Below are 26,604 nucleotides of genomic sequence, written 5' to 3' on the forward strand. Positions count from 1 at the left end.
GGCCCTGTAAATTTGAAAATATTTTTAAAATATCGGTTCTATCGATGCCCCAACTTTTGCCTAATCAATTTTTTTTTATCTCTTAGGACAAATGAGTAATTGGGCTTCATTGCACTCAAAATGAAGACACTATTCAAATAGGTGCAACAAATATCCAAAGAAATATAATCAAATCCTTAATGCAGACCATTACCTTGAATAAAATTTATAAATGTATTTAAGTACCAATGTGACGCAGGTTCTTTGTGCCGCTGAAATATCGATCTAGATTAATCCTGCGGTGTTAATGCACTCTCTAAATGAATTTGGTCAGCAGGCTGCAGAATCCAACGGCAACAGAATGAATTTTGCAAGCAAGAAGTACCGGTAGAGAGAGGTGGTACCTTAGAATTGCAGTAGTACCTGTAGTAGTCACACCACATTAACGTGTGCCACTAAACGTGAGCGAGGTGATTTAAATATTTCAGTACGATCTCTCGATGATTTACGACGCGAATTGTGTTTGTTCTTCGATGTGAATAAAATATTTTTTCTTGAGGTGGTTCTTAATTATAGTGTGTGAGATTTTGGAAACACAACCATAAAAAGATAAGGTAAAGTAAATAATAATGTCTCGTTAATATTTTATTTAAATAATCATTAAACTATTCAATTTGAATCCTGCGGAAGCTATTTCTAACTATTTTGTAAGTAGTTCCTGTATTTGAGAGAAAAATCTACGTTTGTTATTGAATGTATATGTATATATACTAAGGATTTCCACAGTTTTCACTGTCTTCATTCACTCAACCATTCTCTTCAGTTCTTTTTGTTTTGCCAGTCCCCTTCCTGCAGATGTGTTCTTTCCAATGCTTCGTCCACTTCATCTCTGAAAGATCTTCGGGGTCTGCCTCTCTTCCTTCTTCCTATCGGGCTCCACTCTGTTATTCTGTTTTTGTCTGCTCTTCTGACATCTCGGTAGGTATCAAGTTAATCTCTTTTGTTCTATGTACCTATTCTATTACCTCTCTAATAGACTACACTAGTAATTGAGTTAATTTTCATTATTTTCTTAATCTCTATGTTATTTAGGGAAGAGTTGGACAAAACCGGGTACCACTCCAAAAACCGTCTGTATCTTTTGCTATGTGAGAGTAGCAAATGTTTGCTTCAGATTGAAATATTCTCAAATGACTTAAGTTTGATATGCCAATGCCAATTTTTAAGAATATTTTTAGATTTTTAATTTTTTTTTATTTTTATGAAAATATTGCAAAATACCCGGTTTTGTCCAACCGGTATGATAAAACCGGGTAGTAACTTAATTACCATATAAAAATACTAATGGGAAGAAAATAAAATATTTATTAAAAGTATATGAACAAAAATCGAAAATATATGAACAGAAGTCACAAATAAAAACTTTATTTACATCATCATAGGCACTACAGGCGTCATAAGCCCATTTGGTGCAAGACACACATTTTATCCAGCCTTCCTTTGCATTATAATTTGAAAATAGGTAATTGTAATATAGACACACATCGTCATTATTAGCTTCTTCCTCCAAACTCTCCAAAATTTTGTTTTTGGTGCAGCCCTTTTTACCACGTTTTTCTTTTTTTTTGTCCAGTTCATTTAGTTTTAATTTTTTTACGACTGGAGATTTTTTTTATTTTTCCTACTATCTTTCTTACTAGCTTCTTCAACAGAAGAGACCACACGTTGTAGTTAACTAAAAGCAAAAAACCACTGCAGAAACTGGAAGTAACAACAGGTCTGATAAAATCGGGTACCCGGTTTTGTCGATTTTCGGACTACCCGGTTTTGTCCAACTCGTAAACAAGACATTAAATGTTATTTAAATTTTTAAATTATGATATAATATTCAAAATTTTTGGCCAAATTAAAGGTAATATACTAGGTTACATGTATTAAATTTTGAAATGGCCATTAGTTATTCATTAGAGGAGAAAACAGCTATCAACTTACCTTAAAAATCGAGTTTCTTGCATCAAAAAACAGGTGAGGTCTTACTGCTCCGGCACAGATTAATCAAATGAGGTAGAAATGAATACACACGACTGTTGGTGGTAAAGGGACACTGATCTTAACATTGCCTAATAGATATATAGCAGCAGACAGTTAGAAGAATTAAGGGGTACCCGGTTTTATCAACCTACCCGGTTTTGTCCAACTCTCCCCTACTCTATCTCTTCTTGTTACTATGCAGATTTTCCTTAGGAATTCCATCTATGTTGCTCTTATTTTATTTTTGGTTTTCTTTATTATTATTTTCCAATTTTCTTAACCATAAGTGGGGATATTTCTTGTCATGGTGTTATATATTCTTGTTTTTGTTTTTATACTGATATTCTAATCCCACAATACTGAGTTCAATTTCATATGCAGTCTCTTGTTTGTCCTAGTCGATTTTTTATGTCTTCTTCAGTTGTTCCTTTGTTTGATATTATGAAACCTAAATACTTGTACTTGTCTGTTCCTTTGATTTCTTTACCTTCATCTATTTACAGGTGTTTGGTTTCTGTATTTTCCGTTCTTGAGTATTCAGTTTTCTTTAGGTTTAATTCCATCCCATTCTGTATATAGGTATTCCTGTTCCAGTTTTCTTATAAAACTGAGGTCATCGTCGTCTTGTGCAATCACTATTTTGTCGCCAGCAAAACTAAGTTTGTATAGGTACCTATTCCTTCGCACTTTATTTTCCATGGTTTCAGGATATTTTCCAGGAATATTTTAAACAGGGTAGGGGATGTGAAGCATACCTGTAGTAGTCCCTTTGTCGTCTTGAATGGACTGCATATTCTATTACCCGTTTTGATAGCTACTTTTCCATTGTTGTAGAGTGCTTTTACTGCTTTTATTAATATTCGTGGAAGTTCGCTGTCTTCCATTGCTTTCCATAGCTTGGTTTCCATAGATTGGTTCTAGGTATCGAGTCATAGGCCTTCTTAAGATCTACAAAAGCCAGATGGACGGATCTATTTTTGGCTATTCTTTTTTCTATTAGTTGTTCGACCGTGTAAATGTTAGATGGGTTGAATGTTAGAACTGTAAAAGATATTTACAAAAACACTATTTCGGGAATTTTTAAGCCTGAATGTCCTAGATTTTGTTTTATTTATATTAACACTCCCGCAGGGGTGTATATTTTACATAAGTAAAAAGTTCCCTATCCTGGAAATCCGCTCTTCTTAATACTTTAATACTTTCTGACTCTGTCCGTCCATGATATTCTAAGCATTCGACAAAAGCACCACGTTTCAAAGACTTCAAGTTTGATAATGGAGCTGGCCTTTAACGTCCAATCTTCCATTCCGTACAAAACAACACAGGCCAAACGTAACACCACTTTAGCATCTTGTATCAGAGGTTAAAATCCAACTTGTTAGGAAGCCCCAAAAAAGCTTGTAATATGATGTATTCTATTTTCATCCAATAGTCCAGAAAGCCACTGCGCATCCGCTAGGAAAAATATTCTAATTCGGATTTTTTGCACAATCTTACTCAAAAAGGACTCCTTTTAACAAATTTGCATATTGCCAGGACCAAAAGGTGGTCAAAAAATTTTTAAACGTTTTTTATGTTTTTTTCCTTAAATAATTTTTTTGCACGGAAAAAAGTTTTTTTTAGGTTTTTTGGATCATTCCAAACAGAAAAGGTCTTTAGTGACTTTTCTCTAAAAATAATCGTTTTTGACATATAAGCGATTAAAAATTGAAAAATTGCGAAATCAGCCATTTTTAACCTTCAAAAACTATGTGAAAAACTGAAAATTTCAATGTTGCCAAGGTAGGTAGATATTCTTTAAACATCGATTGATGAAATCCCGAAGAGTTTTTTGCAATACAATTTTCAAAACTCCTTTGTTTTTTAATTGCTAATCAAGCGTGCGCGACACTATTTTCCACCGGACAGTAAGGTGCAAATGAAAGGAACAAATTCGTTATTTCGTAAACCGGCGACTTTTGGGGAAAAATCCCGAAACAGGTCGATTTTTATTTTTAAGTTATGATATTGTGGCATATATGGTATACTAATGACGTCATCCATCTGGGCGTGATGACGTAGTCGATGATTTTTTTAAATAAGAATAGGGGTCGTGTGGTAGCTTATTTGAAAGGTTCTTTAATTCTCTATTCATTAATATAAACATTTACATAATTATTTATACAGGGTGTCCTTCTACTTCTTTTTTTGTCAAATAATTTAATTTAATAAAAATTTTTTGGACACCCTGTATAAATAATTATGTAAATGTTTATATTACTGAATAGAGAATTAAATAACCTTTCAAATGAGCTACCACACGACCCCTATTCTCATTTGAAAAAATCATCGATTACGTCAGCATGCCCAGACGGATGACGTCACTAGTATACCATATATGCCACAATATCACAACTTAAAAATAAAAATCGACCTGTTTCGGGATTTTCCTGAAAGTCGCCGGTTTATGAAATAACGAATTAATTCCTTTCATTTGCACCATACTGTCGGTGGAAATAGTGTCGCGCACGCTTGATTAGCAATTAAAAAACAAAGGAGTTTTGAATATTTTATTGCAAAAAACTCTTCGGGATTTCATCAATCAATGTTTAAAGAATATCTACTTGCCTTGGCAACTTCAAATTTTCAGTTTTTCATATAGTTTTTGAGGGTTAAAAATGGCCTATTTCGCAATTTTTCAATTTTTAATCGTTTATATGTCAAAAACTATCATTTTTGGAGAAAAGTCACTAAAGAGCTTTTCTGTTTGGAATGATCCAAAAAACCTAAAAGAACTTTTTTCCATGCAAAAAAATAATTTTAGGAAGAAAACAAAAAAAAAAACGTTTAAAAAATTTTTGACCACCTTTTGGTCCTGGCAACATGCAAATTTGTTAAAAGTAGTCCTTTTTGAGTAAGATTGTGCAAAAAATCCGAATTAGAATATTTTTCCTAGCGGATGCGCAGTGGCTTTCTGGACTACAAATTTTTACATTTTTTGGTATTTTAATTATAGTAGGGGAGGAAAGTATGCTAAATGTGCAGTCACTCGCGCGCTTTGGGGACCTATTGGGTAGTGAAGAGTAGGTTCTAAAACCAAAAAAAGTTAAGTAAAGTTTTCCATTTTAGTGGGGACTTTCCATTTTTAATTTAATTTTCCATTTCCAACAATCGTTTTTTCCGATTATAGCGCCATTTATGCATAATTCGAGAAAATGTTTCAAATAAAATTGACTTATTTTTACGTAAGGAATCCGAATCTGCAATAAAAATGGTGGCTCCTAAGTAACCCCCACCCCACCTCCGTGGGGGATCGTATTTGGTGCCATTCGATAGATTTTTCAAACATATTGAATAAGTGTATTTTTCAGTTTTTCGATCTGATGTTCATTTCGCGGAATATCGCGGGATTCGTATTTAAAATTTAAAATTAACCTACCACCCCTCTCCGTGGGGGGTCGTGTTTGATATCATTCGATAGATTTTTGAGAAATATTGAGCACGAATTTTTTAGTTTGTAGATCTATCGAACATTTCGCGAAATATTCGCTTTTTTCTTGTGAAACTTTGTGACACTCATTTCCTTACCCCCAAATCGTCAGATTTTTGAAGTGTCGAAGTGTCTGGAAATCTGACGATTTCGAGATTTTCTAAGGATACATTTTCTTTTTCGACCCCACTTAACGAACTCCCCTGTGTTTAGATCCAATATATGGTAGTGGTACATCTACAGGGTACCAGGTTTCTCCCTATATGATAATCTGACGCACTCGAGTTACTGCAAAAATCCCCGCTTGGGCTCCCCTACCATTATAACAATGGCAGAACATTTAAATTTTCTGCCAGTGTTATAATTAAATCAACAAAAATATTTTATTAGTATTTTTAAAAATATTTAATCAATTCTCCTAATTGTTACTGAGTTATTTACAGTGCATTTGTTGCTACAATTTGCATTTTGTTTATGATTAATAGTCGATAATGTTATTGATTAATGAATCATATCGTTACATAAACATCTAAACAATGCTACTCTAAACATCGTCAACAAAACATTTAAACGGAAAAGATAACAGAAAAATATTACTAAAAAGTACAATACGGGAAGCTTTTCTCTAAGAAATCATAAAAAATGGGTATAATAAAAAAAATCTGTGCCAGTCTACATGTTGTGAATGTTTACAAAACAACGTGCAATGTAAACAAATATTGTTTTAAACAAATTTTATTGAAAAATCCTTTATAAAAATATAAAATTTATTAAAATCCTTTAAATCACTGAACGTTTTGGATATATAAAATATCATCATCACTGGTTGATTACATGCTGAGCCACCAAAAAATTCCAGGGTATTAACCCTTCAAATGGTATAAAAATGTCTTACATTAACATTCTTACTTAAAATTCAAAACGATGTTAATAGTGTAGGAAACAGAGGTTGAACTTCGCAAAATTGACACAAGTCCGGTTATATTTTTTTTCTGGTATATCAAGGGGTGCTTATTATGAGACTAACTTTTTCTTAAAAAATTTCGCCCCGGAACCTCCCTTTTCGTCCCTTTAAAGGGGGTAATTTGTGGTTTTTGCGAAACGTAGCCCTTCTTGTACGTTTTGCAAAAAATTTACATAATAATAAAATAAAGAGGACTATATTTCCTACTATTTATTTCCCAACAGCTAATGTCTATCATCCACCATTTAGCAGGGGTGGCGCCCCAAAGTTGACAAATTTTTAAAAAAGATGTAACTGTAATGAAAATTAAAAAGAAACCCTGGGGAAATTAATCACAAATATGTGGCTGATTTTTAGTGTAGGTTTCATTTAAGGGTAATTGCCCATTTTTTAATTACAGGGTGTTACGTTTTAAAAAAACCACTTTTTATACCATCTGAATCGCCTATGCTAGAGTAAAAAAACTTTTAGTGATTATCCATGTACTGGTGTTATTTACAAATTTCTAGAAGGACCACCCAAACAAAAAGGAGAATTAATAAAGAAAGTGATTTTCTTGGCTTTATTAAAATGCTTGATATATCATTTTGTGCACGTTCTTATTACCTATGCATGGATACCAAAAGCGATTTCTTGATACAACCCCTGTAGCCAAAAAAAAATAAATAGGTGGGGTTGAAAAAAAAATATTTTTTCGCTTTTTGACCCATATGAACATATAATACACCAATAGGGATTTTCATAAATATATATGAATATTGCAATATCCCTGCGGAAACTACCCCTATCCTTAAAAAAAACTGCAAAATCTACCCCTATCCTTTGGAGAGCATGATTTAGGATTTTTCATTACTTATCCATATTTTTAAAACAAAACTTATACAGAATTAAAGACCAGTCTTTTCTCTACAAATAAGGTTCTATGCATTTTTTTCGTATAAGCGACCGTTACGGCACAGTGGCGCCGTAAACCTCAAAAATGCTTTGGCGGGCTCCAGATTTTGTTTTTTTTTCGTCATCTATTTATTTTATTGATAACGTACTTATGGAAAATAAAAGAACACGCTGTCTGCTACACATTATGACCTACGCATATTTTATTTTCTTTGCACCCTAAAGCCACAGTGGTTGCCCAAAATAAATTTTTGATTATTTTCTTTATTAATTCTTCTTTTTTTGGGTGGTTCCGGGGAAAATGTGGGGGTGCATTATACAAATTTGAAAATAACACTATTAGTACATGGATAATCGCTGAAAGTTTTTTTTTTTATTTTAGCATAAGCGGTTCAGATGGTATAAAAAGGGATTTTTTAAAATGTAACACCCTGTAATTAAAAAATTTGCAATTGTCCTTAAATGAAACCTATACCAAAAAATCAACCACTTATTGTGATTAATCGCCGCAGGGTTTCTTCTTAATTTTCATTACAGTTAGGAAAAAATATAATTTTTTAAAAACATCTTTTTTTAAAATCTGTCAACTTTGGGGCGCCACCCCCGCTAAACGGTTGGTGATAGACATATGCTGTCGGGAAATAAATAGTAGGAAATAGAGTCCTCTTCATTTTACTATTAAGTAAATCTTTTGCAAAAAGTACAGGAAGGGCTACGTTTCGCAAAAACCACAAATTACCCCTTTTAAAGGGATGAAAAGGGGAGTTCCGGGACGAAATTAAAAAAAAAGTGAGTTTCATAATAAGCACCTCTTGATATACCAGCAAGAAAAGCTCTGTTTCTTACACTAATGATTCTGGAGATTGTTAGGTAGTTATGGGCAGTTGTACATAAGTTCTGAATATTGTACTTCATAAAGAAAATGTATTTGTAATCAGCAATTTCAAAAGTCCCTTATATGTAATATAAAATTTTAAATAAATATGCCTTTAAAATAAAATTTTCGAATTTCTTTCGGCCATACTGAATCCGTCATTTTGTTTAAAAAAAAAAGTAATGTTAGATTTGTAATCAGCGACCTTAAACTACAAAATTTGAAAAAAAAAATTGCGTTTTGATAGATATTTTCAATTTCTTTCCGCCAGGTTCGATCCGCCATTTTTTTTAAGAAAAAATAATGTCTGATTAGCAATCAGCGATGCCAAAAACCCTTAAGAACGAAAGTAATTCCAAAATGTATAAACAATATACGCTTTTATAGGTTCATGACCACGTTTTGGGCATTTGAAATCACAGTACGTTGGGTAAAAACGAAAATCTAGAACTTACGCAATTTAAAATTATATTGTATACAGTAATACCCCGAACTTACGCGATAGGTGGGACCGAACGATAATTGCGTAAGTCGAATTCGCGTAAGTCGGGGTATAATTTCGTATATATGTATGTTTGGATGACATTATTACTCTTTCAAGTCTTCTTAGATATAACACAAAAAATGCCTTTATAAAAGTAACAAATACCCACTCCATTAGACAAAACTGTAGATTATAAGAAATACCTAATACAAAATAAAATCGCTGATTCCGTGTGAAAAGTCCAAACATGTATAATACATTGGGTTAGCAATAGTGTGTGGGTGGTAATTCTATCTCGTCTTAACTAAACGATTGTGTGGCGCTTAAATAATGAATCGACCAGATTTTAAAATCGCATATCAAATAACAAATCGACAAGATTTTAAAATCGCGTAACCCTGGTTTCGCGTAAGTGGGGGTAGCGTAAGTCGAGGTATTACTGTATTAAATTAATGAGAATAAAAAACACAATCATATAAATAAGCAAAAAATAGAAATAAAGCTTTTCGTTGCACTAAAAAACCGATTACTTTTAATTTGATTTATCTTTATTCTATACATTTCTTGACTTTTACTGACATATTTTCTTTATGTATCTAATGTGATCTTCTCGACCATAATACAATCATATATTAGCAGTAAAACCTTATACATATACATACCGCAAATAAACAAATGACGTATATCACGGACATAATTGCGACATGCAACTCATAAAATATCAATTTTTGCTATTTCATGACTCATTACAATTAACAGAAAAAGTTACAAACCTTCATGAATATAGTATAAAAAACGAAAATATTTTATATGGTAGATAATGATATGTTTTGGATTACTTAGAAGAAAATGCTAGGGGACTCGATCATCTTTTGTCTAAATTTGAAAAAAAAATGATAGCACGTTAACATTAACGATATTTCCTAATAATCAAATCAATTTGGCAACGATTTCATCAAATCCTTTGGAAATCCATAGAAACTATTAATTTCAATGTAATTTTTTGGGTCAATCCTAAAAACGTTTATTGAATGAATACTGATAAACAACTCATTTAATTATATACAATTTCTAACAAAGAGATATTCCCAAACAAATAGTTTCATGATGTTTTTCAAGGTGATTCTTTTGGTAATTGGTTGTGCAATCAATATTCAATCATGCGTTGTGTTATCGCTGGTTAATTACTAATTAGATATAGTTTTTATTTACATAAAGGTTATACACGTTGCAGTATAAATATCGTATGGTTTACGCTTCAGCTAGGTCACTGTGGCCTTTTTAATTCTGATGGGCCAACATAAGTTTTTTTGTGTATTTTTGGCTGCTCCTTACAAATTTCGAGGGTGGACAAACAATAATTTAATTCAAAAATGAATAACCATTTTTAATTTCGTTGCAACACGAAACTACAGCCGCATTATATTCCAGTTCAATCAGAGAGTGCAGCAAGCACCCCTACCGGTTTCGAAACTTATTAGTCTCTCATCAGGAGGCACATATGCTGCTCTCTCTGACTCAACTAGGACAAACCCCGGCGTGCAGTCACGGATTGCAACGAACGAAATGGCAGTGATGCCGTAGCGGCAACTGCTAGCAATAGACTAAGTTTTCAATCTCATAGCACATAAAATAACATTAAAAATATTACTCTACATCCCACCAGATTGAAAACAATGGGAACCTTCTCTGGTTACACCTCCGAGGCATCTAAAATTTGCAAGCCATAACGGATGCTGAGACTAAAGAAGATGAGGGAATTTTACAATTTATAATTCACGCCCCATCTGCTCAGCGCGGTAAAGTTCCAACGATAATGGTTCCCTTTGTACTCCAATCAGAGTAAACATGTAAATCAAAAATGAATAATCATTTTCAATTTCGTTGCAACACGAAACTACAGCCGCATTATATTCCAGATCAATCAGAATATGCAGCAATTTTTGATTTACATGTTTACTCTGATTGGAGTACGAAGGGAACCATTCTCGTTGGAACTTTACCGCGCTGAGCAGATATGACGTGATTTATAAATTGTAAAATTCTCTCATCTTCTTTAGTCTCAGCATCCGTTATGGCTTGCAAATTTTAGAAGCCTCGGAGGTGTAACCAGAGAAGGTTCCAATTGTTTTCAATCTGGTGGGATGTAGAGTAATATTTTTAATGTTATTTTATGTGCTATGAGATTGAAAACTTAGTCTTTTGATAGTAGTTGCCGCTAGGGTATCCCTGCCAGTTCGTTCGTTGCAATCCGTAACTGCACGCCGGGGTTTGTCCTGGTTGGGCCAGAGAGAGCAGCATATGTGTCTCCTGATGAGAGATTAATAAGTTTCGAAACCGGTAGGGGTGCTTGCTGCACTCTCTGATTGAACTGAAATATAATGCGGCTGTAGTGTCGTGTTCCAACGAAATTGAAAATGGTTATTCATTGTTAATAATTTAATTGTTTATAAATTGATTATTAGGTCCTAGCTCGTAAACTAAAAGAAGTACAATTTTTCCATTTTTAGTGCAAAGTGGTTGCAAAATAATTATTTTTCGAAGCTTTTTCAACCCTTTGACGCATGAAAATGAGTTTTACAAAGTCTCATGTTAGAGCTTAATTTATAGAATTTCAAATAAAATTTGTTAGATTACTTTATCTTTATTTTTATTAAAGTTATACCCGTTTTAAGTTGTACTTTTATTAAAAAAAAAATATAAATAAATTTGTTTACAACGATTTTAAGCAAATTTGAGCAAAAAACAATTATACTTTAATTAACATTAACGATAGAAGAACATTTTGAGCATATAGGGGAGGAGTGCATATATATTTTCACTTCGGAAAAAATCAAACAAGGTAGAACTTTTTGTAATTTCATTAAGAAATGTTTAATAAACAACATATCAAAAAGTTCTACTCGAGAAGTGGGTGCTTCATTTTTTATTAAACAAATGATCTGCGAAATTAGATGTGTTTTTAAATAAATCCAAAAATATAAATTTTAGAAAAAAACTGACTTCTCCATTGAAAAATTCAGAAAATTTTACAAAAAAACCTTTTACAAAAATTTTTCTAAAGTTAAATCTGTAGCTTCCATAATTTTTTATTTATAACGCTAAAGTCTCCCTTCTCACAAACATTGGCGCACTGTAAACTAGCGTACGGCGAAGAGCACGGGTGAGTTATTTTAATGTAATTCTTTAACTAATCGCTCGACTAAAATTTTACAAATTGGACATGAAAGAAGAATAATTAAGCTATCTTATGGTTATAATAAAAAGAAATAAAATGTATGGGCATAAGAACAGTGTGGGCTGAAAATGAGACATACATGAATTTTGTTTAAAAATGATGTGTAACTAATACAATTTTTCTTATAAAACTCTCAATATTGCACAACTTACCTTTTAAACATCTTACTAAACGATGTTTTTTCAAAAAATTCTCACAAACATTGGCGCACTGTAAACTAGCGTACGGCGAAGTTCACGGTTGAGTTATCTTAATGTAATTCTTTAACTAATGGATCAAATAAAACTTTACAAGATGGACATGAAAGAATAATAATTAAGCTATCTTATGGTTATAATAAAAAAAATAAAATGTGCATAAGTACGGTGTGGGCGGAAAGTGAGACTTACATAAATTTTGTTTAAAAAATGATTTAAAAATGTGTAACTAATACAAATTTTCTTATAAGACTTTCAATTTTGCACAACTTACCTTTCACAACATTCTAAACGAGGCTTCATTAAAAAAAATGTCAAAAACTTAATTCAAATGATACGACGCCTCAAAACCTGTTATTTTTGAAAACTTCGTAGTTTTATAGAATTACCACCACTCAAAGACGGTATTACTCAAGTTTGAACAGATTACTGGTACTTTGAACGGTATTACTTAAGTTTTATAGATGCTTTTTTAAATATTTGGATGTAATCCAAAGTTTAAATATTTATGAGTTGCGTTCCTGGGACGACTTTACTGAAAGGTAGTTCATTCGATTACATGAAATCAACTGCAACTCAAGAATATCCGTCACAAAAAAAATCATAGCGTGTGATCTGTCTTTAAAAAGACAACCACGTGCAACGGTGACAGTAAACAACGAGGTTTTTTCCAGGTTTTCCCTCGTGATTTACTATGGAATCTCTAACGCGAGAATTTTACTATCACCGTTGCATGTGGTTGTCTTTTTAAAGACAGATCACATGCTATGATTTTTTTTGTGACGGATATTCTTGAGTTGGGGTTGGTTTCATGTAATCGAATGAACTATCTTTCAGTAAAGTCGTCCAAGGAACGCAACTCATAAATATTGGCAATATCTTTTTAACGGCTTCTACTTTAAAATTTATAATATATGTCTTATAATATATTGCCGATATAAGTGAGTCAGATTAAATAAAGTATTATAAGAATTTGTTACTAAGCAACAACATTTTTGTTTAATAGTAATATTTTTTGTATTTTGACAACGGCATCCGATTTGGACGTCGAAACGTTAATAAAATCATTTTTTTAGTAAAATTGTGGCTTATTCCCTATTAAAAATAGTTAATTTCAAGGATTTGTTCTCCAAAAATTTGTATTAGATTTGTTCAGCAGTTTTTTATTTATTGGCGTATCACTTGGCCTAACAGACATGCTAGAGAGCTATACCGTATTCCACGAACATACGCCTGTTTTGGATTACTTCGACAACGAATATTTTACTGTGCAAAATAAGAAGAACGAAAGTAAATTGCAAATTACATTGTTGTTTATTGGAATAATTATTAGCGCCATTTACTTTCGTACTTCTTATGTTGCATAGTAAAATATTCGTTGTCGAAGTAATCCAAAATAGGCGTATGTTAGTGGAATGGCCCATAGTAGATTTTTTCGTGTTTCGCATCCACAGAAGCATATCATAAAAATAATTCGACACAGTGTTTCTGAAGATTTCATTAAAGATCGTATAAATTCTAAATTAAATGGTTTTTTATTACCCTTATTATGATAAAAACTTCACACACTTGATATTTGTAAAAAAAAATTAATTCAAGTAAACACCTTAATTAAATCATAAAACCCATTGTTTCGGTGTCATGTTAATTATTATTAGCAAAGGTTGTTCAATACAAGTAAATTTAACAATGTGATATAAAATATAAACCAACGATAATTTTAATTTTTGTGCTAAAGTAATAATCGACCTCATAACAGGAAAAAGTTGCCCAGAATAGCAATAGCTATTAAGCTATCTAATGTATTCAATGCATCGATTAGACTTAAGTACTTCCCAAGATTCTGGAAGGTAGCGGAAATAACTAACATAGCAAAACCTGGAAAACCATCAAACGGGGTAACATTATATCAGCCAATATCGTTGCTGCCAGTGATTTCAAAATTATTTGAAAAACTCTTATTAAAAAGACTAAAACCTATACCTAATAGAACAAAAATGTGTTATCCCTCTACATCAATTTGGGTTTAGAAATAATCACGCAACATTAGACTAGGTCCACAGAATCACTGATCAAATAGAAAACGTACGAGAGGAAAAAAAGTATGTTCGGGAGTTTTTCTGGACGTTGCCCAGGCTTTTGATAAAGTCTGGCATGATGCGCTAGAATACAAACTGAATCTAATTTACCTAAAGAACATAGCCAATTACTAAAATCGTATATTAGTGAAAGATTGTTTAAAATAAAATATGAAGACGCTTACTCTGAATTAAGAACAATTGGTGCTGGAGTACCCCAAGGTAGTGTTTTAGGTCCATTACTTTATCTGCTGTACACCTACGATATACCAGTATTAGATACAACCACCACTGCTACGTTTGCTGATGATACAAAATATATTAGCAGTTGATGATGATGGAATTGAAGCAAAAGTAAAATTGCAAGATACACTCAATGAGGTTAATGCATGGACCAAGAAATAGCGTATTAAACTCAATGAGACTAAATCAGTATTACATGTAGAATTCACCAACAAAAAAATAAATAAAACACCAATATTTGGGACAATGGAAATTAGTGGCACAGAACCGACAAACATGGATACCCCAGACTGTGGGTGAAAAAACGTGATATAATTCAGGAATTTTTGAAACCTATCAGGTGTTGTAAAGTACGATGCCAGGAATAACTTATACTAAAATGTAACCAAAAATGTTGTGCGGTTTTTTATTTATGACGATTTTCATTTCTTAAATTTGCAATTTTTAAAGATTTTTAATTTTGTAGCTTAGAATTTTCATTTTAGAGAAAAACTTTTAAATAGAAAATTGTAGTAAATTTAAAAACCTACAATTTGAGCTAGTGCATGTTTAATTTCGTTAATACGTTATTAAAAAAACAGCCTGAGAATGGTCCACAAATGGCCGTTTTTTGCAATTGCCTTATTTATTGTAAAACTAACTTTTATGTATTTTTTAAGGCTTTAAAATGAAGATCTTTCAATACTAAATATAAAAAAAATTGTAGTGCCCGATTCGTGAACTTGTTGCTTAGATATTATAATTTGTTTATCTCAAGTGGTCAAATGTCCAAGGCTATAACTTTTTGAAAAAAAAAATCGTACATAGTTAATCCAAGATCCACTCTCCTTCTAAAGACTTATATTATCATATTCTGATGTAAATAAATGCGTATAACATTTTCAACCTCTTCTTTCGGGTTTGAAAATAAGGGGGCAAATTTCGTTATAAACAATTAGAACTGAAGCCGCCCCTGTACAGCCTATGAGTTTATAACTTGCAGGTTATTATTGCTGAAGACAAAATAAAGATTCAAAACGAAATAAAAATTTTCTACAACTAACTGAAGCCGAGATAATTGTTTTTGTTTTCTTAAATCGTAGTGACTTTATTTATAACAATTAAGAAATTATTTCACAGTCATTGACTAAAGGAAGGCTTATATTATCTTAAAGTAAAAATTATTTTAACCGAAAATTACTTAATAATTAAAAATTATTTTTAAATTGTAGTGGAGATTTCTTTTTCGTTACGAATGTGATTTGTTGTGTCGGTTGCCCTTAGCAACGGCTAGCAATTTTCAAAATTTCAAAACTAAATTATTTCAACGTGAAATATCCAAAAAATCATGCACTTTTTGGAGAAAAATCATTACAACTTTTTTAAAGTGTTTAAAAAAATATGTATATCTGTTTTTAAAAAAAGTTTATAGCATCAAAAGTAAGCAAGTTACGCTGAAAATAAAGTTGATCTCTTTTTAAAGTCCCCCTAATTAGCATCAAAAATGAAATTAATTTATTTTACTTCACTGTTGTTTTATTCGTGTATGTGTCGTTTATGTCTGTAAGTTTCATTGGTTCAAAGTGCTTATTTTTGAAGGGGTGTAGTTAAAAGGACTTAAACTAGTCAATAATCACGATCAACTTTATTTTCAGCGTAACTTGCTTACTTTTGATGCTATAAACTTTGTTTAAGAACAGATATACATATTTTTTTACTTTACTTTTTTATACTTTAAAAATTGACGATATTGGAGGGCAGCACATACTATACTATTCTGGAGTTCAGATAGGACAAAGGGCAAAAGAAGGCGTGGGAATAGTTGTAACGAAATAAATGAATAGAAGAATAACCAAATTCAAAGCAGTATCATCAAGAACCATATACATAAAAATAGAGTTAGAAGAAGAAGAATGTCACATAATACAGGTATATGCACCGGTAGAAGGAACAGAGCAGGAAAAAATAGAACTATTCTATGATGAGATACAGAAACTTATTGATGAGGTACAAGAGGAAAGCAAAAACATTATTTTACTAGGAGACTGGAATGCACGAATAGGAAATGATAAAAATATGGCATTAGGCTGCTTGGGAAGGTATGGAGAAGAGACGATAAATAGAAATGGTAGAAGAATGATAAGTTTCTGCCAAATAAATGACTTGTTAATAGGTAATTCTTTCTGGTATCAACCGAGAAACGAAAAATATATATACGTAGCAGAAGAAAGAAATGCGAGAAGCATAATTGACTACATAGTATATCCTCGAGACGCAGAACTAACGATACAGAATATACAAACAGAGAACGAAGCCGAACTCGGTACCCAACACAGACTAGTGACAGCAGAGATAAACATGAAACTAATGGAAATAATAGAGAGTCCTCAATATACAAGAATAGCAATATATAAGATGAAAAATATGGAAATGAGGAAGTTATACCAAAGAGAGACAGATAAAATACTGGATCAGTATGAAAACAATGAGGAAATATGGAATATGGAAGAGAGATGGAAAAAAATTGAGAGACACTTTATGGAACACTGCGAAACAAGTATGTGGAATAAGAAAGAATGGTAAGAATAATAAAAGAACTGGATGGTGGAATAAGGAAATAAAGCAAGCTGTAAAAAGGAAGAAAGAAATGTGGAAGCGATACATAAACACAAATGAAGAGCAAGACAGAGACGAATACAGAAGACAGAGAAATATAGTGAAAGAACTAGTAAAAGATGCGAAGAAGAAGAGCTGGAAGGAATTCGGTGAAGAATTGAACGAAGGTTTTTGGAATAACAATAAACAGTTTTGGAATAAAATAAGAAGCATGAAAGGAACAAAAAGGATACAAATAAGAGGAATTAGAAATGAGCGAAATGAATTGAAAACAAACATACAAGACATACTAACCATATGGAATAAGCACTATAAAGAAAAATTCGAGGCAAGTAACCAACAAGATGAGGAAAGAGGACAGCAGGCAAGAGAAGTGGATAGAGACAATTGAGTAGACGAAATTCATATCAAAGATATTGAAGAAGGATTGGCAAGAATAAAGATTGGAAAAGCGGGAGGTGCCGATGACATAGATCCGGAGATGATGAAGTACGTGGGAGAACGAGGCAATCTTTGGCTGCTGGAAATAATGAGGGAAGCATGGAGAACAGAAAAGATACCGGAAGACTGGGAAGAAAATTTATTGATACCAATACACAAGAAAGGAGATGAAGCGGAATGTGATAACTTAGGGCTACATGCTTATCATCAGTGGCATATAAAGTCTACACCGGGATAATAGAAAGGAAGCTCAGGAAAGAATTGGAAGGAAAACTAGAAGAAGAACAAGCGGCTTTTAGGAAGGAAAGAGGAACAACAGATAATATATACATACTGAGAAATATAATTGAAAGGAAAAACGAAATAGGAGAAGACATATATATTACGTTTATAGATATTAAAGCTGCTTTTGATTCTATAAATAGAGAAGTAATATGGTCAGTAATGGAAGATCTGCAAATCCCGCAAAAGATAGTAAGAGTGGTAAAAAGTACGTACAGAAACGTACTTGCTAAAGTACAAATAAATGGAAACAGATCGCCAAAAATAAACCTAAGGAGAGGAATAAAACAGGGGGACAGTCTCAGCCCAGTTTTGTTTATATTAGTAATGGATAGAGTAATGAAGAGCGCTAAAAGAAGGTCAAGGCAATTACAGTCAATAATAGGGTACAGGAATTTAGTACCAGTGAGAATGGAGTGATTACTATATGCAGATGACTTAGTAATAATAGCAGACAATAAAGAGAAAATGCAAAATCTAATCAATATATGGGTGGAGGAAATAGAAAATTTGAAAATGGAGGTAAATGTAAAGAAAACGAAGACCCTGATAGTAACCCAAAAGAAAAGGGAAGAAATAAACCAAACGATATTTAGGTGCAAAAACGAAATAAGAGAAACAGTCTCGACGTTTGAATACCTTGGAGTAATAATATCAGAGGATGGAAAGATAGATCAAGAAATCTCATACAGAGCGAAAAAAGCAAATAAGATCTACTATGCACTAAATAAAACAATATTTGGAAAGGAAGAAATAGATAAAGAAATAAAACTGAAGGTATACAACGCAATCTCTGTGCCAACTTTAATATATGCAAGTGAGATGGGTAAACAATGCAAAAATAGACAGTACAATAAACGCAGCGGAGATGAAGCAGCTAAGAAAAATAGCAGGAAAAACGAAATTGGACAGAATAAGAAATGAAGATATTAGACAAAGACTGAAACAGGAATCGATAATAACCAAGATACAAAAAAGAAATAAGAGGTTGAAAAATGTTATACGCATTTATTTACATCAGAATATGAAAATATAAGTCTTTAGAAGGAGAGTGGATCTTGGATTAACTATGTACGATTTTTTTTTAAGTTATAGCCTTGGACATTTGACCTCTGGGGATAAACAAATTATAATATCTAAGCAACAAGTTCACGAATCGGACACTACAATTTTTTTTTTATGTTTAGTATTGTAAGATCTTTATTTTAAAGCTTTAAAAAAATACATAAAAGTTATTTTTACAATAAATAAGGCAATTGCAAAAAACAGCCATTTTGGACTTTTCTCAGGCTGTTTTTCAATAACGTATTAACGAAATGAAACATGCCATAGCTTGAATTGTAGGTTTTTTAATTTACTACAATTTTCTATTTAAAAGTTTTTCTCTAAAATGAATATCCTAAGCTGCAAAATTAAAAATCTTTAAAAATTGCAAATTTAACAAATGAAAATCGTCATAAATAAAAAACCTCACAACATTTTTGGTTACATTTTAGTATAAGTTATTCCTGGCATCGTCCTTTACAACACCTGATAGGTTTCAAAAATTCCTGAATTATATCCTGAAATCGACCTATTTTTCACCCACAGCTTGGACTAGGAAGGCAATAGTAAACGCGGCAAAGACTCACGAAGAGTTGTAGCGCCGTTGATGATGATAGTGACACAAAAAACAAAGTTAAACATTTATGACTGACAAAAATGTTTGTTTTTGCCATTATCTCGGTCAATTGTTTATATATTTTAATTTAGAAACTAGCAAATTAAAGAACTGTTCAATATCTACAACTTTTATTGGAACAATTCTTCTCTAAAATGTATAAGAAACGATTTATAAACAAATAAAATGTTTTTTTTCACTTTTTATGATTGTTTAAAAAAAAACAAAAGCAAAATCAGCTCAAGGATTTGTCACCAACTACCCTCATATACAGTTGAGTCCGCGAGTCTTTACCCGTGCGTCATCATTTAAAGCATACGAAATAAGTCGGAAATCTATTTCACGCAACAACAACTGACAGAAAGTGGCTACTGTTCCGATTACGGGTTTTATTTAGCTACATTTGAAGTAGCTTAGTAAATTCTTATATTATTATTGATTTATAAATAAATAAACAATTTATAAAAAAATTCAGTAAAATATTTTATTTTTGTTATTTTATTCACTTTGACGGAAATCTAAACACAATCATTTCTTTACTGTGTGAATGACGTTAGCTTTGTATGTTTTAAATATTAATTGGCAAAATATAATTATTTACCTTAAAATTTCAAAGCCCAATATAAAATTAGTTGTGAAAACAACTGTATGTGTAATATAAAGAAACTTCAAAACGCAAAAATTCGACAAAAACCGCAAAAAATTCAACTGATTGACAGCCACAAAAGTAAACAAAGCAGAAACGTCAAACAAATTGTGCTTAAAATATGAAAACATACCGAATCGTCTTTTTGTGTACCTATCTCTTTTCAATGTACTGAGTTTAGATGTTGTTCTGAAGCTATTTTCTTGTGGCATTTTTACAATTTTAACTATTTAGAATGGGACATAAGCCACAATATTATTAAAAAATGATTTTTATTAACGTTTCGACGCCCAAATCGGGTGCCGTTGTCAAAATACAAAATACTATTAATATAAACAAAAATGTTGTTGCTTAGTAAAAAAATTCTTCTAATAATTTATTCAATTTGACTCATTTATATCGGCAATTCAGGTACATATGATACATTTTAAAGTAGAAGACTTTAAAATGATATTGCCAATATTTATGAGTTGCGTTCCTGGGACGACTTTACTGAAAGATAGTTCATTCGATTACATGAAATCAACCCCAACTCAAGAATATCCGTCACAAAAAATCATAGCATGTGATCTGTCTTTAAAAAGACAACCACATGCAACGGTGACATTAAAATTCTCGCGTTAGAGATCTCATAGTAAATCACGAGGGAAAACCAGGAAAAACCTCGTGATACTATCCCGACATCGTAAGTATTTGGTCTTACATTTAATTTACTCTCAAAATTAATACCAAATTCTGACTTTACTATAATTTTGTTTAAATTATAAATAATATCAATAATACATGGGTATATAAGTAATACTAAAATATAAAATATGTACTAACTCGACTATTGACTTACTAATTGTGGTATTTTCTTTCTATTGACTTCCTCTTTCAGTATGGGTATCCACATCCTACTGCATTCCACCGAGGAATTTGCGACACAATTGGTTTCGTTTAGCATAATTAGAGCCGCTTCTTTGATTTTTCTCTTTTTACTGTCTGTTTCTTTCAGGACTATACTTGAATCTCTCCACTGAACTCTATGTTCATTATCCCATGCGTGTTGACATATTTGAGATCTATAAAATTCTCTATTTTTAATATAAGATTGATGTTCACTTATTCTAACGTTTAATGGTCTTGATGTTTCACCTATATAAAACTGTTCGCATTCACAAGGTATTTTATAAATACAATTCTTTGTCCTTTCTTGTTCATTGTTAGGTTTAGTTTTAGATAGAATAGATCTCAATGTGTTGGTTGTTTTGAATGTTGTTGAAATGTTGAATTTATTTCCTATTGTTTTAAGTTTCTCGGATAGTCCTTTTATGTATGGTATTGATATTTTCCTCGTATTATTTCTTGTGAATGTTGTAGGATCCCGTTCTATGTTGTTCTGTTCCATTCGATCCAATCTTGACAATTCCTTATTTATAAACGATAAAGGATAATCATTTTTTAATAAAACAGATGTTAAGAATTGTTTTTCTTCTAAAAAGGAATTTTCATTAGAACAAGTAATTTTGGCTCTATCATATAAGGATTTTATGATTCCCTTTTTAACGTTGATGTTGTGATTTGATTTGTAATTGAGATATCTGTTGGTATGTGTTGGTTTTCTATACACTTGAGTCTCATATCCAGTATCCTTCTTTAAGACTAAAACATCGAGGAAAGGCAGGGTGTTATTATATTCCTTTTCCATTGTAAATTTTATTGTCTCTTCTTGATCGTTTATAATATTCAGGAATGTATCCAACAATTCTGATCTATGAGGCCATATTGAAAACACATCATCTACATATATGTTATATATGTAGATACTGGATATGAGACTCAAGTGTATAGAAAACCAACACATACCAACAGATATCTCAATTACAAATCAAATCACAACATCAACGTTAAAAAGGGAATCATAAAATCCTTATATGATAGAGCCAAAATTACTTGTTCTAACGAAAATTCCTTTTTAGAAGAAAAACAATTCTTAACATCTGTTTTATTAAAAAATGATTATCCTTTATCGTTTATAAATAAGGAATTGTCAAGATTGGATCGAATGGAACAGAACAACATAGAACGGGATCCTACAACATTCACAAGAAATAATACGAGGAAAATATCAATACCATACATAAAAGGACTATCCGAGAAATTTAAAACAATAGGAAATAAATTCAACATTTCAACAACATTCAAAACAACCAACACATTGAGATCTATTCTATCTAAAACTAAACCTAACAATGAACAAGAAAGGACAAAGAATTGTATTTATAAAATACCTTGTGAATGCGAACAGTTTTATATAGGTGAAACATCAAGACCATTAAACGTTAGAATAAGTGAACATCAATCTTATATTAAAAATAGAGAATTTGATAGACCTCAAATATGTCAACACGCATGGGATAATGAACATAGAGTTCAGTGGAGAGATTCAAGTATAGTCCTGAAAGAAACAGACAGTAAAAAGAGAAAAATCAAAGAAGCGGCTCTAATTATGCTAAACGAAACCAATTGTGTCGCAAATTCCTCGGTGGAATGCAGTAGGATGTGGATACCCATACTGAAAGAGGAAGTCAATAGAAAGAAAATACCACAATTAGTAAGTCAATAGTCGAGTTAGTACATATTTTATATTTTAGTATTACTTATATACCCATGTATTATTGATATTATTTATAATTTAAACAAATTATAGTAAAGTCAGAATTTGGTATTAATTTTGAGAGTAAATTAAATGTAAGACCAAATACTTACGATGTCGGGATAGTATCACGAGGTTTTTCCTGGTTTTCCCTCGTGATTTACTATGAGATCTCTAACGCGAGAATTTTAATGTCACCGTTGCATGTGGTTGTCTTTTTAAAGACAGATCACATGCTATGATTTTTTGTGACGGATATTCTTGAGTTGGGGTTGATTTCATGTAATCGAATGAACTATCTTTCAGTAAAGTCGTCCCAGGAACGCAACTCATAAATATTGGCAATATCATTTTAAAGTCTTCTACTTTAAAATGTATCATATGTATCTGAATTGCCGATATAAATGAGTCAAATTGAATAAATTATTAGAAGAATTTTTTTACTAAGCAACAACATTTTTGTTTATATTAATAGTATTTTGTATTTTGACAACGGCACCCGATTTGGGCGTCGAAACGTTAATAAAAATCATTTTTTAATAATATTGTGGCTTATTTCCCATTCTAAATAGTTAAAATTGAGTTTAGATGGTTCATAAAAATAACATGTGTTTTTACTTAATAACAAACAGCAGCTGGTTTGTCATGAGTTTCATGCGTGGAAAAGAATGATGCTAGATAAAAAGTATGTGTTTTATCTCTTCAGGTATTAATGACGCACGGGTAAAGACTCGCGGACTCAACTGTATCTTTTAGAACCTTCAAAAACCAGTATAAGATTCAGTTGTTTTTTGTTTTCTTTGCTGGCTTAATTTTCGCATGTCTGTTCGGCTTAATAATTAGATGTTGAACTCGAAGGGAGGAAAAAACTTGAAGATAAATATCCGGTATAAACCTGCCCAGAAATTTATGTCAAACTTAAAAGTGGTTCATTAATTTCTTTAAACGGGTTTATAATATACGATTGTTGGATTATAGGACAAGTTGATTTAAATATTTTGTTTTGTCTTATTGTCTTTTATTGTAACGTGTCTTCAATGCTAACTCGTTCAGGAATTGGCTAACGTATTTTCGTTTAAATTATTCAAATAAAATCTTGTTTACCTACATCCAAACGATAAAATACCAGAAATTTTTAAGAGGTACAATTTCAAATGATCATATTAAAATGATAATATAGAAATAGACCAAGCAATATTATCAAGGACATAAACAATATGTCTTGAAAATTAAATCTATTTGTCATATTAAAAAAAAATTTAATAGCTTGATGTACATTAAATTAATTGACACAAAAAGAAGAATGTACGTAGAAGACAGAAATAAAAGTTTACTGCACAAATAAACATTGTTTTTGGCTTAAATTCAATGTTGAAACTGCCAAGAAGCAGATGGGTGGCAGCTTGAACATTGAATTTAAGTGAAAAATAATATTTATTTGTTCAATTAACATTTACTTCTGATTTCTGACAGCAGTAGAATGTATTTTGAATTAAATAAATTACAAACATTCTTCAATTTGTGTCAATTAACTTAATTCAAAAAAAAATTTTTCGACACCCTGTATAAATAATTATCTTAATGTTTATATTACTGAATAGAGAATTTATTAACCTTTCAAATGAACTAACACACGACCCCTATTCTCATTTAAAAAATAGTCGATTACGTCATCACGCCCAGATGAATAACGTCACTAGTATGATATATATGTCAAAAAATCATAATTTAAAAATCGAATAACTTTTGTATTTTACATTTTTTTCTAATTCTGTAAATAAAGCAGTTAACAAGGGGGTCAAAATATAGTGAATAACCCTGTACAGTGTCTGCCTAGAGAAAAATATTTCGAAAGATATTTATAGTCCAGGGCGCATCTGTTTTGAGATGGACGTTGAGAGGTGACTCAAATTTTTTTGCAGAAATTGCTTGAAAATAACTCAAATAACAATATTTGAGTTATCCTCCCACTTAAAATGGTCCGGAACATTGTTTAAATAATCAAAATGTCAAAAAATGAAGGAAAAACTCGATTTTTTTCTTCGTTTTTTGATTATAACTTTAAAAGTGTTCATTGCCGAGAAAAGTTGTACTAACATAAAAGTTGCGTAATTAAATTTCCTATAATATGGTATTGGCTAAACAATAAACAAATAGTTACCCTTGTTGCAAAATAGCAATAATTGCGAAAAAATCCATACAAAAACAAGTATTCGCATTTTACGTTTTTCAACCATTTATGCTACAGTTAGGACCTTCATATTTCACCCAGAAAAACTTTATGATATAGTAAAACAACACTATAAATTTCATTAAGATCGGTTTAATAGATTTTGCAAAATAAATTTTGCAATCCAGCTTTCGCAAAAAAATATCATTTTTTTTAAATGTTGCAGGACTGAAAATAAAGCAGGCAGCAAGTTGAATTTTTTTTTGCTTATAAAAGTGTACTGTACCTTTCATTTGCAATTAGCAAAATTAAAATCGATTAATTACCACGGCGTCAGGAAATTTTTTAAATAAACATGAATTTTTGGTGCTACGCGCAGGACAGCGGTGTTCGATTCACATAAGTTGATTTCCACCAAAATTTCTTCCAATCTTTATCTAATATATTATTTTCTTACTCTATATTTTGTTGTATTTTAATATTTTAATTCCACAAAAATCAAACTAATTTTATTATTGTTTGTGAAATATGGTTTAAACAATTGCATATGTTCAAAAATAATAAAATTTGTTCTCTAAGTTAAAATATATGAACAAAGAAAGTTTTTGTTAAAAAAAGTGTTATTTCAAAGGATAGAGTATGTGTTTTTATTTTGCAATAAACAAGTTTATTTATTTATTTCGAAATGAAATAAAAATTAAAATGTATCAATCATTATCAAAGGTCATTGGAATGCCCAATCAGAGCAAACTATCCGCTGTCCTACGCGTAGCACCAATAGTTAATGTTTATTTAAAAAAAATCTGACGCCGTGGTAGTTAATCGATTTTAATATTGCAAGTTGCAAATGAAAGGTACAGTAAACTTCTATATGCAAAAAAAATTTCAACTTGCGATCTGCTTTATTTTCAGTCCTGTAACATTAAAAAAAAATGAATTTTTTTTGCGAAAGCTGGATTGCAAAATTTATTTTGAAAAATCTGTTGAACCCATCTTAATGAAATTTACAGTATTGTGTTACTATATCATAAAGTTTTTCTGGGTGAAATATGAAGGTCCTAAGTATAGCGTAAATGGTTGAAAAACGTAAAATGCGAATACTTGTTTTTGGATGGTTTTTTCGAAATTATTGCTATTTTGCAACAAGGGTGACTATTTTTTAAATTTTCAACCTATTTTATATTGTAGGAAATTTAATTACGCAACTTTTATGTCAGTACAACTTTTCTCGGAAATGAACAATTTTAAAGTTACAATCAAAAAACGAAGAAAAAAATCGAAATTTTCCTTCATTTTTTGACATTTTGAATATTTAAACAATGTTCCGGAGCTTTTTGAGAGGGAGGGAACTCAAATATTATTATATGAGTTATTTTCAAGCAATTTCTGCAAAAAAAAATGAGTCAACTCTCAACGTCCAAATGTACTAATATTTTTACAGATGCGTCCTGGTCTATTATTCTATTTAGCGTTTCTATGAGTGTAATAGATAAATTGAGACATACCTACTAAATTAAGAGCAAAAACAGATCCTCTTCTTGTTTAGCCTATCCGTGACGAATGTTGGCGATCATCATGACAATCTTCATCTTATCTGCAGCAGCGCAGAAAAACTGCACAGATGTTCTGTTGAACCAGGTTCTGCGGTTCTTTAACAAGGATGGCCTTCTTCTTCCTGGACCTCGCTCTCCAAATATTTTTCCTTGCAGGATAGTTTGTAG

At 31.4% G+C, this 26,604-nt stretch overlaps 1 protein-coding gene across 1 annotated transcript in view; it reads left to right on the top strand.

Moving 5' to 3' along the window:
• Positions 1 to 337: 337 nt before the first annotated feature.
• Positions 338 to 26,604, top strand: part of LOC114333428 (sialin) — an 85,957-nt gene continuing 59,690 nt past the window's right edge. The window contains exon 1 of the mRNA XM_028283299.2: positions 338 to 593. The gene's annotated coding sequence lies outside the window, so the exon portion shown is untranslated. The remainder of the gene's footprint in view (positions 594 to 26,604) is intronic.

Source organism: Diabrotica virgifera, chromosome 3, assembly GCF_917563875.1.
Source record: "Diabrotica virgifera virgifera chromosome 3, PGI_DIABVI_V3a".
Classification (NCBI taxonomy): Eukaryota; Metazoa; Arthropoda; class Insecta; order Coleoptera; family Chrysomelidae; genus Diabrotica; species Diabrotica virgifera.